Source organism: Lissotriton helveticus, chromosome 1_1, assembly GCF_964261635.1.
Source record: "Lissotriton helveticus chromosome 1_1, aLisHel1.1, whole genome shotgun sequence".
In the NCBI taxonomy this organism is placed as follows: Eukaryota; Metazoa; Chordata; class Amphibia; order Caudata; family Salamandridae; genus Lissotriton; species Lissotriton helveticus.
Genome location: NC_136057.1, coordinates 452,722,105 through 452,739,147, shown reverse-complemented (window position 1 = coordinate 452,739,147; position 17,043 = coordinate 452,722,105). Strand labels below are relative to the sequence as shown.

Sequence of the window (17,043 nt, the reverse complement as noted above, 5' to 3'; positions counted from 1 at the left end):
TCTCATCTGAACCAGTATACAGAGTAAAATCATAAAGAAGGATGTTATCCAGTATGTAATGAAATTAACTCATACATTTAATCCAAATCAAGGTAGCGAGCATAGTTCATGAAGAGGGATATTATCCAATGCATGGTGAGGATACCTTATACAGTCATATCTGGATAAAGATAACAGGCAAAATACCTGAAGAGGAGTATTACCCAACAAGAGTTAAGATTACTGTATACAGACTTATCTGAATCAAGATAACAAATGAGAGATTCATGAGAAAGGCAATTATCCAGTGTGAGGATCTGGTAGAAAAGAGTGTATCAGAACCACAAACCTAGAATATGACAGGAGAGATCAGTGAGACATCTGGGAATCTAATAACTGTTTCACGAAGACCTCTAGATCTCTAGGTTCATCAAAAATCTGTGAATTTCCTTCATGAATGATCTTCTTTGCTGGACCTATAAAAGAAAAGGTGATGTTCAAGGATCTGAGCTTAGTACACAGTGCAAGGAACTTTTTCTTCGATCTACCTTAGGCTTGGCATAGTCATGTAAAATGTCCACTTTATGACCCATCCAGTCAATGGCTTTAATATGCCTCATGCGATCCAGAATCATTCACCCCACTTGCCATAGCCCATTTATGGTGGGGATATTTTTCCTATCTACCTCTTGGCTGTGCAGCTGTCCGCCTAGGGGCCCATGCGCCCATTGAGATCTGCAGTTACTTTGTGTTGGGGCCCATACCTCAACTGGGCTTACAATCCTTTTACTTTCACTGCCCGTATGCCATGTCAGCACCGCATGGACCGGCCCAGGCTGTATACACTAAAAATTGGATAGGGTGTTGGTCCAAGTTGTCGGAGTCCTTCACTCTTCCTAATCTGCTTGGCTCCTAGCACCCCATCAGGCCTTAACAGAAGAGCATATTCTGAGCCTCTGGTCCTGACCTGGAAATGAGCTTCAGGAGAATGGTTTCAATGTTATCAGAGAAATCTTTCTTTCCTTTAAATGGGGAGTCTGTTGATGAAGGGTCTTGTTTGGGACCTTTTTGACCAGGTTTCTGTTCTTCGGTTTTAGCGCCTTTATGTTCCACCCTGGGCTACTTGTCTTTTGTGTCCGCCATGCTGGGGAACAGTTTGTATCCTGAGATAATTTAAAGTTGTTTCTGCTCACTGCTTGCACTATAAATGCAGTTGTTTTCAAATTCCATACACCGCCACTAGATGATTATAGTAGTAACAACAGTCAACATATATTGCCACATAAAAGATGTATGATGTCTGCTCTTAGGAATCTTAGCACAATAGTTTATTCTCTGTTCACTTTCATCTCTGACTCCGTGTCACAAGCTTTCCGCAATGAGAACCCTTGTCTTGAGTAATATAATATGGGTTGAAAAAAATTTGAGGGGAGTCCACACCACACTTATTTGCTGTGAAGCAAAGAGCACTGAAAAAACTGTAGAATAATCAGGAAGAAATTGGCACAGTATTGAATTGTAGTTATGGATTTGTTGTAACTTGTATTGAAGCTCTATTTTACTGTGTTCTCCTTGTAGGTAAAGTAGCAAATCATGCTATTATATGACCAGGCTCCATTTTATAGATCGTGCCTGAGGCGTATGAAAAAAAATCCCCCTCTCACCATAGAGTTCACAAACATAGAGAAATCATTACAAATGGTGGCAGTATAATGAATGATAAAAACCGCTTTAAGTAAGAGTTCTTATTACCTCCATTAACGTCCATACAGATCACCCGATTAGTGCTGTGAAAGAATTTTCAGGCCGTCTCTCTGACCATTTTAAAGAATAGGCGTCATCTTGGAGTTTGAGGGGAAAATCAGAACTGAAATAATGGTGCTTAAAAAAGCCTGCTAAACTTATGTGGGCTTACAGTATATCTAGCAAAGTGGTATTGTGCTGTCCTATCTTGAAATATTCAACCTGCACAATTATTCAGGGGCCACTTACGTTGAGGAGAAATGTTATGCATTGCACAACAAGGTCAGGCGCCATCTTGTTTTCTCAGAGGAGCCCCTCATCTGTGCTCCTCCCTTCGGTCCTCAAATTGTTATTAGCTCAAAGGGGGATTTATCATTATCTCACCTGAGCGGCAGCACCCTCACATTTTCAGAACTTGTAGTATGTGACGTAGCATGTGTACTTGTAAGAGTGGTTAATGTTGCTGTTGCTTTAAATCTATCTGTATTGCAGGCCCGGCTCCAGGAATTTTTATTTGGGTGGGCCAAGGGTGCATTTGGGTGGGCCACTGGGGCTCGATTTGTTGCATATATGTCTGGGCAGGCCTGCTACAGGGCCCTCCTTTATCTCTTCTTAGTATTGCAAGGCCCAGTAAAACGCACTCTTTTACAAATCTCTTTCTAAATGTTATCACTTTCAAAAAGTATTTTTTCCATGTAATGTTCCTTTGATGGGAAGAGGAGGTTTCTGAGGTGGGAGGATCAGGCAAGTGACACTTCTCGGGCTCCCTCTGTGGGAGCCTTCAGGGAGAATCCCTCTTCATTATTACCTCCACCTGACCCTAGACTCTGCAACATACTCCCTTACAGGCTTGAATATCCACTACTCCTCTCCAGTGCACCTTATCTCACAGCTGACCTTGGGCTCCAGCCCCATATCAGGCAGCATCGGGCTCCACTTTCATTTTGCCCGGTAAAAACATTAGAAAAATCACCTTCAAACTTAAAACATTGAATATAGCAGTAAATATAATTAGCACGCACTTTAAAGTATGTTCCACAGTAGCACTTATGACCCGACTGCTAATTAAATAAACAAAAACAGAAAGGACATAGCAGGGCCGGCTTTAGCGCTGATGCGAAAGTCTTTTTTGGCGCCACACCATTAATCTCTTTCTCCGTAAATACCTTTGCTACCACCTTCCAACAGTGCTCCTCATCCCTCCATTACCTCCCTATTGACCTCCTCCTCGGATTTCCTCACTGCCTCACGTGCCCCTCATATCCGCATAGCCGCTCCCCTTCATGACCTCCTCCTCGAAGACCAGTACCCCTTATCTCTGTAGCCCCTCCCCCTCATGACCTCCTCGTCTGACTCCCGCACTACCACCCTCCACCAGTGCCCCTCATCTCTCCCTAGCTCCCCCCACCCCATGACCTCTTCCTCGGATTCCCTCACTGCCACCCTCCTACAGCGCCCCTCATCTTTATGTAGCCCCTCTCTCATATGCATTTCATTTGTTGTATAGCGCTACTCATATCAGTGTAGTGTGTGTCAGTACTTTACATCACACACACATTATACAGAGACAATGAATCATACAAGTATGTAAATCAGGATTACACGGTGTATGAATCACATGTCATGCATACTGGTGGGCAGTGGATTTAAAGAGTATTCCATGGGGGTCAGATTTACTGATAAAAATGCATATCTGCCCAAACATACTCATTTTAGCAACATTAGAATAATGAAAGACTGAGGAAGTTCTAACTATATCACAAAACAAAAAAGCAAAGTTCTAACTATACCATTCATATTTGTAGGCAGCTCTTCAATGACCGTTCATAGGTCACTGTCCTATGATACCATTGTAACTTCTGAACTCCAAGTAACACAAGGATCTCTGTGACAAAGGCAGTAACCCACTGAGCTATCCACATAAAATACAGTTCATCTGCATTTAAAAACTACTAACAGACAAATGATTGCTCTCCAGCAGGATCATTAATCACCAGTGTTAACTGGGCATTTTGTATCGTCTTATTGTTGTCCTGCATTGGCCACACTATTGATAAAACTGTTTAAATGAAGCACACACAAAGTATGTGTCCTGCTGAGCCTGTGCAGATTTTAAAAAGAAAAAAATGTAGTAACACATTCTCTTACCTACTCCATTACTCAAACTTTGTGTCACAGCCTGATGTGATAAGCCACTGCAGGTGTTAGGAAAGGTGACTAAGAATAAACAAACTTCTTTTCTCCTGTGCTCCATAGAAAAAGAAATATCAAGGCAGCAGGACAGTAGGCAAAGGTTACCGACGTCAAAGAAAGGATTTGTCACCTTTCGCCATACAGAGATGTAGGGGTGAAAAAATAAACAAAGCCTCATTAACATGTTAATGGGCTTTAAAGACCTGTTGAGTACTTGGGTGGGGGGCTGTGATAATCTCTAATACTGTCTCTGTGTGCGCGCTCGGGAAACTGTCTCGGCCCGGGCTGACACACACGACCTGTGCGTTGGCGCCTGCTCCCAGCCTTCACTGCTGAGGGCCAAGCCTCCTGTTTGGGTGGGCCAGGCTCATGTTTGGGTAGGCCTGGCCCACCCGGCCCACCCGCTAGAACCGGGCCTGCTGTATTATATGATATGTGTTCCATGTTCGGATCGAATGGACAGATTACACTTGGAACTTGCGGGCTCAGTGCCAGCTGGTTTCCTGTGGTGTCTGGACGTTTGTTCCGTCGTGGGCCTTATTTATGAAAATAAATACTTCTACATCTCTACTACTGGAGCTTTATGTGGGTACTTCCTTTGCAGTCGATCCCACATTTTGGTCCCGGGAGTGGCGTGACAAAGGAAGAGGAGCACAAAAATGTGAACCCAGAGTGCCCACCGACCGTAGAACATTCAAGGAGCAGGGAGTTTGGAGAAAGTGTCAGGGAACCTTTCTTTCATGTGTGCAACTATGAGTTGGTTCTACATTTCTAAGAATGTAACTGAGCGAGCGCCGCTGTACTAAATTATCATCACATACTAAGTTAGTTCACTAAGGGAAACTTTCCCGTTGTGAGAAACTGATGTTGCATCTTTTGGAAACACCAGGATTCCATCTGCCTCGAACCTTCTTGCTTGCTTCACTGTGACATCTTGCATGTATTTCTGCATTCCTCTCAACGAGGAATCTTGAAATCTCACACCTGCATCTGGAGCGTCCTGACATGTACGCTCGATGTGGGTGTCCATTTTGGATTTACTCAAGTTCCCGACTCATTGTGAGTTGGGCAGCAGGCGCTTTAATGCGGAAGTAACGTGTTTTCTTTGCGGTTTATGGTTCGTATTAGAGTGGAGCAAGGATGTTGGAAAGGAAAGGCTGGTAAGGCAAAGAAGGAGTTGGATAACATTTACAGGTGAAAATTATTTAGTTTTTTTGTTCGTTTTGTGCCGCGACTCTTACTTTGTGAGACTGGTTCTGAAAATACTGAGACACTATGGCTACAGTTTCAAGGTGCTGTGCAGCCTCACCCTTTTTTTACAAAAAACAGGCAGACCTGAAATCAAATGGAAAGAATGGTTACGCATCTTTGAAAATTATTTTATGGCCATAGATGCAAATGCATATTCACCTGTTAGGAAAGCAGCATTGTAGTGGTTTAGTACTTGTTATTTAATGAGATGTCATTTGTTGTTCTGTGATTACTATGTTCTAGCCTGTGCATGGAGCGTATGGCCTCGGGTGTTCGATCAGCTACTGGCAGTTGCTGACTGAGCCTCCGTGGGCACACCGCTCCTCGCACAATAACCACTCCACCCATCAGTTAGCGTAAAAGGCCATTTATTAGGACAGGCATGACATTCACAAATCAACATAACATCATTAACTTAAACAATCCCCCCAACATCCTGCCTTTCACCCATCATCCACTCACGTGCTCCACCAGCCACTCCCAATTCACACCACGACCTCTTTGCATATCATTCACTTCCCCCTTTCACTTTCCAACTCCTCCATCATCTCCATCCATCGCACTCCCGTCTACCACTCCCCCCATCCTGCACCTGTAACTCCCTCCCCTGAAGGGTGATTCTGCCCGTCATGGACTCCCCACCCCTCCCAGGTCCCGCAAACACCCCTTATTGTGCCATCATGTCCTAAACTGGCATGTTGCCCAACTTGGCAACTCAACAAACGCCCAGCGTCCCCCCTTTTAGCTGTGTAGGGTGGGTGGGCGGCAAAACTAACTTCTCCCTGAGGCACTGGGGACAGGAAGAGGAAGTCCTTCCCCTCCTGTCCCCTTAAATAGCCTCCTAACTCCTCCCACCCCTGACCGAAACCCCCTACCTAACTTCCTGCCTGTCCTGTCTCGCGCGAACACCCCGGGGAAAAGACTGGTCTGCTGACCTGCTTTCCCCGGGGGCCGCATTGCCGTGGCTGAAGCTGTATTACGAAATAAACCTACTTGCTGTTCAAGTTACATGGCTACTCGACTTACTATCAATTACTACATATTGGGGACGACAGGGAATACCTTCAGCCACACTTCCGAAGAGTCCCACGCATCGTCCTGACCAGCTGCTGCCCTCGGTTTGAGGAAACTTTCTATCACGTATGGGGTCCTAGAGGCGTCGACGACGATGATCAAAATCTGGTAGGATAGATTTCAGTTGATTATTTTGGATTTGGCAAGGACGAGTCTTCTCCAGCAAGTCTCTCACGCCTTATCAAACTTTCAAATGTTCGTCACGCGCACTGCAGTGTGCAGGACAAAGGTTTACGAGAGTCAGCCGCTCATGCTCCCCGCACAACGGTACGGAGACTCGGAGACCCTACGTGATCATGCGTGAAGAAGCACAGGCGCCATCTTGCTGTGGGCAATGCGGCGTGACCGACGGCAGTAAGCGATCAGCTGATCGCATCTCACGGTGACACGCACACCTTAATTTTGAACGTTTTATTTATCAAACTGCGGATTGCGCATCACGGTGATGTGCACACCGTAATTTTTTTCACCTGCTGTGAATTTAAGTATTTAAATGTTTCAACATATTTAATAGTGATGTGTAAATAATTGTTTATGACTACAAATATGTATAGTTATGGCAACATCACAGCAAATTTCTCAACCTCCACCATTTCTAGCGAAACCAGGTAAGCCAGGTTTACCCTGGCGAGAGTGGTTCTGTTTGTTTGAAAACCACTTAGTGGCTATTGACGCCACAGAGTACTCACCTGTTCGCAAGTTCGCTCTTCTTTTTGGTAGTTCGGATTTAGCTGCACAACGCATTTTCAGAGTTTACCTCCTATTCCTCCTCCAACTGGCCAATCGGGTGACAGACACTGAAACATTTATTTGGAGGCTATAGAAAGACTTTAAAAACTGTTTTCCGAGCTTCCTAATATAATGTTAGAAGGGCATAAGTTTTAGAAGAGAAAACAGGGCGATGAAGAGAAAGTAGAAGAGTACGTATCTGCTCTGAGAGTTCCAGCTACCACTTGCGGGTTTGGTCCTTTATCGAAAAAGGACATAGACATGTTGGGATTTTTTATATCTGATGTTGAAATTTTAGAACGAAGAATTACTACTAAAGTATATGTTGCCATTGAGGGGTTAAAACATTGTGGACTGGAAAGATCTGGCACGTTTGGGTCTATATTTAGTTCCAGGGGATCCGAATCCTGTAAGGGTTAATGAGTCCTCTGTATGCAGTGTGTATGAATCCGTTATAGATTTAAAAAGTTTGATGTCTGAATTTAAAACCATGCTCAATGATCAAATTGGTTGCATGAAGGAGTTTGAACACAAGATAGGGTTATTACCTGATGCGCAACCAGTGACGCATAAAGTCAGACCGGTCCCTTTGAGTGCTAGAGAAGAATTAAAATCCATGTTGGAGGAGTTATGGTCACAAGACATTATTCAGCCCACCGATTTGTCTCAGTGGGTGGCCCCCATTGTGGTTGCCCGCAAAAAGACCGGAGACTCTGCAGATTTGAGGGGCTTGAATAAAAACAGCATAGTTGACTGCCACCCATTCCCTAAGATTCATGAGCTTCTGGCAAATTTGGGGGGAGCTAAGTGGTTTTCGCTGAAAGATTTAAAATCTGCATATAATCAGATCCCACTAACTAGAGAGTCTCAGGAACTGACAACATTCATTACACCTTTCGGTGCTTATAAGTTCCTGAGACTTCCCTTTGGTTTAGCATCTGCAGCTAGCGTCTTTCAAAGATTGATGGACACAGTTTTTAAGGGAATGAAGGGTGTCCAGACATATTTGGATGATATACTAATCTTTTCGAAAGATTCAGATGAACATGTGAAGCTGTTGAGAAAGGTGTTAGCAGTCACTTGACCCATTAGGTGAGTCTGGTGTTCAAACCTCCTACTGTATTGCTGTTGTTGTTTTTATCATGTGTTTCCACAGGGGCATGCTCACGACCTTGCTCACTGAGGAATATCATCCACACTGTTTTTTTATTGGTTCTAAACCCATATGCTAGCTGCACCTTGTCTAGCATGACGCATGGAATGTACTAGGTCACCCATTCGATTGTTTGTAATCATGTACCTGTTGTGATTTGCTCTCTTGTCTCCCAATTTAGGCAGATGCAGCGCAACACAGGTACACTACCACATGGAGCACCTTTTCCTTGTTGTGAGATTCTTTTTTTTTTAATAATACACTAGATACTCAGGTAGATTCCATAAACGTAGACAGTTTTCCTTTAAAGATATTTTCTTTATTTAGGTCCTGGAGAATCGCTAGTCATTGCACACACGCGAGAAACATGTCGACCGTTTAGAGCACACACTAACCGAGACTCATATAGGAAACATAGCATTCCAGCGAGTACCGGCTAGTCTTTATTTTTAATTATAGCAGGGGACCCCCAGAATAAACTTTATCCTGGTACTCCTAGCTTTAGTTTAACTCACATATATGTCTACGCTCTTCTGGCCCCACACCCACACTTCACCTGACGACAGTTAGATAAAAGATCTCCGCCAACGTGCCCCTCTTCGAGGTGTCGCCCGTTGGGTATTGCACCGCCGACCGAACGAGGAGCAACCCAGAGGACGAAGCATGACACCTGAAAGGGTGTGTGAGGGCATTACATCCAACAAAATGGATGCCCAACTGTAGGACTCATCGAGACCTTACAGTATCCAAACACTATTGTGACACGTACATTCATTAGTTTGAGGAACAGCCCAGCATTCTTTGTAATACTTACGACTTCAGGGCACACGCTTGACGAGTGGAAATCGCCCAATCAAACCCCCTCCCCCTTGTTGTAAACAAAGGTGTTAGCAGCTCTTGGTAAATATGGAATGACTGTAAGGGTAGACAAATGTAAATTGGGTGTGAAGGAATTAGGGGCCAGAGGTAGGTAGGCTTCGGCCGTTACCGACCGGTAAAAGCCTTTTGAGATGTAGGAGGCATTTTACCGATTCGGTAATTGCTGATTCGGTATTTACCGATACTGAATCGGTATTTACCGATTCGGTAATTACCGAATCATCATTTACCGATTCTGTATTTACCGATTCGGCAATTACCGAATCATCATTTACCGAATCGGTAAATGATATGTAGGAAGCACTGTAAACAGTGCTTCAGGGCTTTAAGGATTCGTTATTTACCACCAACTATTAATTGGTGGTAAATAATGAATTCCTATGTAAATGCATAAATGTGCATTTACACCTGTGCCATGTGACAGACATACATACCCTTAGAGCATGTATGTATGCCACATTGGCACACCTGCACTAACCAGGGGTGCAGCAGTGTGTCAAAGTGACACCCTGCCACCCTTGACTATTTTACAATGTTACCAAATCATTTACATTCATTCCTATGGGCCTCAGGGCCCAAACGAATGAATGGCAAATGCCGAATCGGTAATTACCGATTCGGTAAATACCGAATCTTACCGATTCCGTATTTTTTACCGAATTTTTTCCTACATACCATTTACTGATTCTGAAATACCGACTCGGTAAAATTCGGTATTTAAGAATCGGTAAATGGAACTTACCTACATCTAGCCCTATATTACCTAGGTCACACAATTTCTTGCAGGGTCATCAAGTCAAAATTTTCAGTCATCAGGGCTCTCAAAGAGTCTAAATCCTGTCTGATAAAGATTCTCTCCGTTCCTTCCTGGGTCTCGCCGGCTATTATGCGAGATTTGTTCATAACTATGCACAGGTAGTTGAGCCTCTTCGAGTGTTCCTTAAGGAGGGTCCGAAATGTATATGGTCACAAGAGCTTGATGGGGTATTTGCAAATATGAAAGATCTAATTATTTCTGCTCAGGCCTTACATGCTTTTCGTGATGATTGCCCATCTATTATCACAGTTGATGCTAGTATGAATGACCTGGGGACGGTCCTTAGTCACAAGGTGAACGGCAAGGAATAAACGGTGGCGTTCACTTCTAGATCTCTAAAATCATTTGAACACCATTACAGCACCATCGAGCATGAGGCTCTGGCCTGTGTTAGGGAGGCTCAGAAGTTCAAAATGTATATCTGAGGTCGCAAGTTTGTGATTTTTACTGGCCATAAGCCGCTCACTTTTATTTTTTGCAAGGTTTCGAACAATACCATGTCTGCAAGGTTAACTCGATTAATTTCAAAGTTTCAAGAGTATAATTTTGATATAAAACATATTCAAGGGGGCAAAAATGTTCCAGCTGGGGGTGAGTGTTTGGCCAATGTGCAACATTCCGTCCATCATCTTGTGTGTTTTGCTGTTCGCCCTATGTGGGAAGGGTATGCGCAGACGTGGGTCCCGTACTTACTACGCCACTGGAGTCATGCTATCCTGGCTGATGACGGCCGATAGCTAGAAACCGGTCCTAGGATGCTTGATTCCAGTCCAGGGAAGACATGGCTTGGCAGTTCGGGCTGGACTGTTCCCATGAGGCACAGGGTCAAGACTGATTTGCATATGGCCATGTCTGACCTGGGGTGGGGTGGTGAGCAAAATAACGATGGATTAAACCCAGATCTGTGACTCGTTGTGAATGTTTTGCCAATGTGCAACATTCCGTCCATCAACTTGTGTATTTTTCTGTTCGCCTTATGTGGGAAGGGTATGCCCAGACGTGGGTCCCCGACTCACTGCGCCACTGGAGTCAAGCTATCCTGGCTGATAACGGCTGATAGCCAGAAACCGGTCCTAGGATGCTTGATTCCGGTCCAGGGAAGACATGGCTTGGCAGTTCAGGCTGGACTGTTCCCATGAGGCACAGGGTCAAGACTGATTTGCATATGGCCATGTCTGTACTGGGGTGGCGTGGTGAGCAAAATAACAATGGATTAAACCCAGATCTGTGACTGGGGGTGAATGTTTTGCCAATGTGCAACATTCTGTCCATCAGCTTGTGTGTCAAGCTGACTGTTTGTCAAGGATGTTAATGGAAAATGTTGATGAGGAGGATGTGGAGGAAGGGAGATAAGTTTATACCTCCAGGTTGCTTAAGGGCATTTAGGGGTGACTAAAACATGCATGAGGATTAAGCAACATTACTGGTGGCTAGCTCTTGATGCCCAGGTGAGAAGTATGATGGAAGGTTGTGAAGAGTGTTTGCTCTCAGACAAGCACTGGAAACTTTCAAAGTTACCTTTGCATCCCGCATCATTTCCAGAGAAACCTTGGGAAATAGTCGGATTGTATTTTTCAGGGCCTTACAATATTCATCGAGATATTTGATTTTAGCTGTAGATTATCATTTTAAGTGGATGTATTACATATGTGTGGATTCTCCCACCACAGATAATACCATTTCTTTTTTAAACAAAGTATTTTTACTGGAAGGTACTCCTAGGTCATTAGTAACAGATAACGAAACCCACTTTGTTTCGGATAAAATGTGTAAATTTTTGAAGAGTCATGATATTAAGCATTTGAAGGTGGCCATTTACTCCCCAGCTTCTAATGGGCTGGTGGAAAGCGGAAATAAAGTACTTAAGGAAGGGATCCAGACAGCGCTGGCCGCTGGTCAGGATGTACTGAAGTTTTTAGAAGAGAAAGTTTGGAATTATAATACTTCGCCACACTGTACTACGGGTATTACCCCTATTGAACCCTTAATAGGTAGAAACGCCAACACTGCTTGGCTGTCGTCTTGGTTAGACAGTGGTTAATGTGCACGTCTTGATCCTGATTATAAGAACGTGGCAGAGGTAGTAAGAGCAAAACAAGAGAAAATGAAAGGAAAGTTTGACAAAAGAGGTTCTTCTGCTTATCCTGAAATTGGGATGGGTGATTGGGTTTTATTTAAGAAACCATTCAAAGTTAGGAAAGGTGAATAGAAATTTGCCTAGCCTACGAGAAGGTAAGTTTCAATTCTACTAAGGCCGAGGAGGCGAGGATTATGCTCATTCTTCCTTCGCTTTATTCACAATTTTCCAAACAGCAGCTCATCATCAATATGCAAAACTACATTTTCCATAACACTAGGGAAAGAAAACAGTCTGAAACAAAGTTCTTCTACAGTGTCCATGTATGTCAGCCCATAAATCCTTGTGTATTATTCTGCACTTCCTCTTTCTTCGCTGGAGGATCTCTCCCTCGATTAAGCATTCTGTTTGGTGTTTTCATTCCCTGAAAGAGAATAAATAGCTACAGGCAATTGTAAGGACAACAAGTTGCTGATAGACCCAGGCAAAGGTGACTTTACATCTGTGAAACATCAGTATACGTCAGAAACTCAATATTGCAAAATGGTTACTTACATCCATACGGTGCGGCACAGCAACCAACGCGCTTGCTGGGTGGGATAATCCTCGCCTCTGCGTCCTTAATAGAATTGAAACTTACCTTCTCGTAGGCTAGGCAAATTTCTATTCTATGTCAGGACCGGAGGCGAGGATTATGCTCCTTCAAAGCTTATCCGCTACCACCTGGGCCACACCAGTGGCTTAAAATAGAACCTTTGGAAGGTAGAGTCTGATGACCAATCCGGAGCCCTCATGAGGTCCTCCAGGCATACCCCGAGACTGAACGCCTTTAAGGCCATTGCACCTCGCACCAAGTGCTCACCAAAAGCTCTTGTATCAATGCCCGCCTCTTGCATAATCCACCGCACCCAGTGGGCTATGATGGGAGAGGAAACTGCTATAAACGGCTTTTTGAGGGCTATCAGGAGTTGACGCCCGCCCGGAGGCCGAACTTCCTCCGTTGCTTCCTCATAAGCTTTTAAGCATTGTACTACACAGTGCTTAGGCATCTCCACAAAAGCCGTATAGGAAACTGTGCGAGTATTGGACTTGGTATGTCTACTCACCGTGAACGTAACCACTTTCGGGGAAAAAACTCTGGCGGTAACGTCCAATGCCCGGACATCCAAAACTCTCCTACAGGATACTAAGCACAACAACATAGCCAATTTATTTGATAACTCCTTCCTAGAGAGAAAGCAATTTGGCTGCCATGATAGCAAAAGATTCAAAACCCGATTCACATCCCAAAGGACCGAATAACTGGGCTCAGGGGATAATCGAATACCCTGAGAAGCTTGCACACAAACTAATGCTCTCCTACGGGCGCTCCATCCAAAGGAGCATGGTCCGCCGAAATCGGTGAACGCACAGTGTTTACTAATCTATATGCCAAACCCTTTTGAGCCAACTCAGCCAGGTAATTCAAAACCTGAATTAAGTCTGCGACCACAGGATCCACTTCCCGGCGCATACACCAACATACCCATCGGGTCCAAACCTACTTGTAACGTTTGGACCTACTGTCCGCCCAAGCTCTGGACAGTAGAAGTTCAGCGTGCCCCAAAAGGCCCAGCAGTCTCCAGCATTGCCTTTAATCCACCAAGCCATAAGCTGGAGTGAGCCTTCCTCCACCAGCGGGTGAGGACTCCCCTCCGGATTCAACAGGAGATGGGGAGTTGGGGGGAGTCGGATTGGAAAATCCCAAGAAAGTTCCAGTAGAACCGGAAACCAAACTAGCGACCTCCAAAACCTGGGCCGCAGTCCGAGTAATCATGGAGAAGGGGGGACACGCATATCCGTTCTCCTGACTCCAGTCCTGGCTGAACGCGTCCGATGCTACTGCCAGAGGGTCCGGTCTCCAGCTGAAGAACCACGGAAGTTATCGGGCGAGCCGGCAAGCAAATAGGTCGATGGAGAACGTTCCCCAGTGTTCCTTCAGGAACTCGAAAATCTCCGGATCCAGCTTCCAAACGCTGGTGTCGCGGAGATAGCGGGAGTGCCAGTCTGCCACCAAATTCACCTTTCCCGGGAGTGCCAGTCTGCCTTGACTGATATCTGATGAGAGAGGCAGAATTCTCCAAACTGCTTCGCCATAGTCACCAGTGCCTTCGATTGTGTGCCACCCAGGTGATTGATATACCTGACCGTCGACACATTGTCCATCTTTAGTAAGACTGAGGCTTGGACCCGGTCTTTGGTCCAACACTGCACCGCAAAGGAGCCTGCCAGAAGCTCCAGGCAGTTAATGTGAAGCAGTTGCTCTTGAGGAGACCACCTTCCGCCGGTGGAAAATTCCCCACACCGAGCCCCCCAGCCTAAACGGCTGGCATCCGACTCTATCGCTCGTCCGTTCCACGCCTCCATGTGGGACAGCCACCACTCCAATTCCTCGCGGACTTCCACTGACAGAGGGACCACCTGTGAGTACGTGAGACCCTTGCGGAGGTAGTGTGCCTGCAAACGTTGAAGAGCCCGATAATGCAAAAGGCCCGGAAAGATTGGCTGAATGGACGCGGAGAAAAGGCCCACTAGGCGTGAAATCTGTAGCAGAGATGTCCCCTGTTTGGCCAAAGTCTGCCGGATCTCGTGGTGGATCTTTGCCACCTTCCTGGAGGGCACAAACCCTAGAAAGGAAGCTTTCTGAGTCAGAATCAAGAGGGACTTATGGTCGTTGATCATAAAACCTAAAGACTGAAGGAGGGAAACAGTCATCTGCAACTGCTCCCGCAATTGCTCCGGGCTCTGATTCAGGAGAAGCAAATCGTACAAGTAGACGATCAAGCGGACCCCATGTGCTCTCAGGTATTCCACCGCCTGCTTGAGGACCTTGGTGAAGCACCACGGGGCCGATAAAAGCCCTAACGGAAAGCAGCAGAACTCGTAAGCCTGACCCTGCCACAGAAACTGGAGGAATTGTCTATGCGGAGGAAAGATCGGTACCACCAGGTACGCGTCCTTCAGATCTAGCCTTAACATCCAATCGAGTGGCAGGAGAACATCCCTGAGCAGGTGAATGCCCTCCATCTTGAAGTACCTGTACACCAGCCACTCGTTGAACTCCCAGAGGTTGATAACCGGCCTCCGACCCCCGTCTACCTTGTCCACTAAAAAAAGGTTGCTGAGGAAAACCCTTGGGTGTACCTCTGTCCGACATACTGCCCCTTTCCGGAGCAACTCGGTCACCTCTTTGTCCACCATAGCCGCGTCTGCCTCGCAGAAAACTATTGGACGGGGAGAACAGAATTGGTACAACTTGACCGTCTGGAGTACCCAAGCGTCCCCCATCAGCGCCTCCCAAGCGGGGAGAAACTGCACCAGCCGGCCCCCAACTCGCACCTGTGCTGTGGACCATGTCGTCTGGGTCTAGCATATCCGCGATGCCGGTCTTCGGAGGGTCAGTAGACCCCGCCGGCCGCCACGACCTGGAAGAGCCCGCTTCATCATCAGAAGCATCTGGAGTGTCTCCCTGCTGTGTCTCGGGGGAAGCTGGCTGCGGGACTTCGTCTGAAGGCGGCGGGTACTGAGGCAAAACTATTGGGGCTGTGTGCTCTAGAAATGCCTGCTTAAGGTGCTCAAAAGCGTCTGAATCATCCACCTAATCGCATCTTTTCTTAGAGGGAGGGGGTCCCTGTCCTTCTGATGGACGTTGCGCCTCGACTTCTGAGGGTACCGGGGCCGCAGGCAGGGGTTGTCCCACCTTTGCACATAATTGCTCAATTTTATCAGCTAGGCACTGCTCCATGGGTGTCATGAGCTCTGTGACCACTTTATAAATGGAGCTGTCCACATTGCAAATAGGCCAAGGAGATCTCCTCCTCATAATACTTCTCCATCTCTCAACACAGGAGCACTGCACAAGCGACTGGGACAAGCACTGGGAAAGACCCAGGATTCACACCCACGTGAAACGTGAAGTTTTAAAGCTGAGGGTCCCTCATTGTGATTATAGGGCCAAAGGGGCAAGCTTTACTGGGCGCGCAGCCCTGTGACACCACAAAACTCCCAAGAATTCCACAGGGATTACCGCCTGCCAGTGGTGTCAGCGTGGGCAGTACTGGTGCGGACTTCAGGGTGACCGGAGCGCGATTGTGACAGCCGCTGACTGGAATCATGCTCCGGAGACCCGAGTCGCGTCCTCTTGTGGGCGGACGACCACACTGCGGTCTGCGACAGTGAGACAAGCCGCGTAAGGAGCGCACTAGCGTTCCCACGGTCCAGCAGACAAAAGGGGGAATCTGTGGAATAAAAATCCCCCGACATCAGAAATCCAACATGGTCAAAAGATTCTAGCAAACACACATCGCAGAGAAACAGAAAAGCACTTATTTCGAGCTGCAGAGCAGAAAAGAATGAGGAAGTGCAGAAGAATACACAAGGATTTAAGGATTTATGGGATGACATACATGGACACTCTAGAAGGACTTTGTTTCAGCTGTTTTCTTTCCCTAGTGTTATGGGAAATATAGTTTTGCATATTGATGATGAGCTGCTGTTTGGAAAATTGTGAATAAAGCAAAGGAAGAATGAGCATAATCCTCGCCTCCGGTCATGACATAGAATCTGTATTTTCGAACCTTGTATTGGTTTGTAAAGTTAGCAAAGGTGCTGCATTTCTTCAAGGAAAAGGCTGGTGGAATAAGAGACAATTGGTGTCTAAAGATCAAGCTAATTTAATTAAAAATTAGAAATCCTCAATAGCGGAACATGAGCTTCATTGGACCCACTGGTTACATGTTCAAGAAAGACAAGGATCCTCAGGCGAGAATGCATATTCGTCAAATGATCAGTCTGTTGGTATTGCAGTTGAAAGTGGAGCAAGTGATGCACGGGGTGTCGTATCAGAAAACCTCCTTCCAAGTTCAAGGATTTAGTTACATATTGGTGTCTAAGTTGTTTATATTTTTTTTTATATTGTTTAAGGGGGAGAGGTGATATAGTGGTTTAGTACTTGTTATTTAATATGATGTCACTTGTTGTTGTTCTGTGATTACTATGTTCTAGCCCGTGCATGGAGCGTACGGCCTCGGGTGTTCGATCGGCTACTGGAAGTTTCTGACTGAGCCTCCGTGGGTTAGCCGCTCCTTGCTGTGGCTGAAGCTGATTACA

At 45.8% G+C, this 17,043-nt stretch overlaps 1 protein-coding gene across 3 annotated transcripts in view; it reads left to right on the top strand.

Moving 5' to 3' along the window:
* ARHGAP8 (Rho GTPase activating protein 8) overlaps positions 1–17,043 on the top strand; it is a 929,058-nt gene that overhangs the window by 604,252 nt on the left and 307,763 nt on the right. The window lies entirely within an intron of this gene.